Below are 2,230 nucleotides of genomic sequence, written 5' to 3'. Positions count from 1 at the left end.
AATTTTATAATCAGAAGGTCATACGATATCTGTTTAAATGTTTCACTCAAATCTAGGTCAAATATTTCCTTCAATTTGCTAATAGTTTGAGGCAAAGTTCAGCTTACGTTAAAGTTTGGAAAAACCAACCAAACAGGAAGTGGAGGCGCCGACACGACCTCACTGGAAGTCACTTCAATGTTCACTTCCTGTATCAATAAAACACAACTTTGTTCGTATCGTTGTCTTGTCAAGTATACACACACACTAGGTTTGCGGTCTCATCCGCGGATTATCCGCGGGTCGGGCGGTGTTCATGACGTAAAAAATAGATTTTAATTAAAATTTGGGCGGGTGGCGGTTGAAGCATCCGGAAATATTTGATATGCACGATTCTGTGATTGGTATCTTTTGCCATTCAAAGTGCCATTTAAGACCTGTGTCATAAAGCGAAAAAGACAATAATGGATGCTATTATTCTACGAAATGACTGCCGGCAGTCACCCAGATAATAAGTATTAGTGCGTGCTATGAAGCCATTGGCTTTGTCGCCTCCTACAACATGTACGATCTGTTTGTCAGTCCAGTATCATGTTGTGTGTGGCTTCCGAGGCAACACGCACACCACTGCAAGGCATACTGGGTGACACAGAGTACACTAATGGTTGTGATATAAACAATTTGAACACTCTTAGTAATATGCTCCACGCTGTGAAGCCACACCAATTAAGAACAACAAACACATTTCGGGAGAACATCCTCACAGTAACGCAACATAAACGCAACACCACAAATACCCATAATCCTTTGTATTCATGACAAACCCTGACTATTTTCCACACCCAGCTAGCAGCAACCTCCCCCCCCCCCCTCCCCCCGTGCGTCGTGCGGGGTTGTAAAATATATTCAGGTTGTATCACGGATACAAAGGATTATGGGTATTTGTTGTGTTACTGTGAGGATGTTCTCCCGAAATGTGTTTGTCAATCTTGTTGGGTGTGGCTTCACAGCGTGGCGCATATTAGTAAGTGTTAAAGTTGTTTATATCACAACCATCAGTGTACTCTGTATCACCCAGTATGCCTTTCAATCTTGTACGTGTGATTGCGGAAGCTGCACACAACATGTTGCCGGACTAACAATGGGTTCGTACATGTTGTTGAAGGTGTCTAAGGCAATGGCTTCACAGCACGCCCATATTCTTGTCATCAGGATGAACGCTATTGGATAGTCGCGGTAACGTTAGCGGCTCCAATTGTCATCGTTTCTCTGTGAAACAGGTTTAAATAGCTCTGTGAGTGGTAAAGGCAAACAACTTCTGATGTATTTCAGCGGGCGGTTGGCGGGCGGGTACGGTCCTGATAAAATGTTGGTTCGGGTGGACGGCGGGTGGATGACGACTTTAGTGATGCGGATGCGGATGATATAATTGCCTATCCGCGCATCTCTAATACATACACATTTATATACACACAAACTGTTTATACACGTATATATATATATATATATATATATATATATATATATATACACACACACACACACGCACACACGCACATTTAGTATATACCGACATATATATATATATATATACACTAACATACTGTATATACAGACATCTGTATACACACACACACATGCACGCACGCACACACAGTATATACAGACATATATATACAGACACATACATACAGTAATATATACAGACACATACATACAGTAAAGATATTTTCTTCATTTCGATTGCTGCATTTATTTACATTTTTTTATTTTATGTAATATATCGATTACTGCTTGAAAATATTGTAATTACATTGTTTTGGCCCATTCCAGAGAATTATGTCACATGACTTTGTTCCACCAATCAAATGTAAGCACTAGTGACGTTGGCTCCCATCTCACCAATCAGACGGAGGCTGGCAGTCACATGACCACCCACACTACACGCTGTAAACAAATGACATGCAGTTTTACTCACAAAATAGTTGTATCAAACTAATGTAATAAAAAATACATCGTAACAGTTTCTCATATATGTAACTATAATATTTTAACCTGTATTGGATAAACCGAATGATATTGTTAAGCAACAAAGAAGTAGGAATTGTGTCTTATTTCCTCTTTCGCTATTGTCTCAGCTGCGCAAACTCAGAAATTGTGTCACGTGATCGCGATTAACCAACCCGAACAGCGACACAAACAAAGATTAATTCAAAAGCGAGAGAAGTACGTCTTTCTATTTCCGGGTTTC

This window comes from Nerophis ophidion, linkage group LG13, assembly GCF_033978795.1.
Source record: "Nerophis ophidion isolate RoL-2023_Sa linkage group LG13, RoL_Noph_v1.0, whole genome shotgun sequence".
NCBI lineage: Eukaryota > Metazoa > Chordata > Actinopteri > Syngnathiformes > Syngnathidae > Nerophis > Nerophis ophidion.
The sequence above is the reverse complement of the archived record's forward strand: the minus strand, read 5'-3'. Positions refer to the sequence as shown.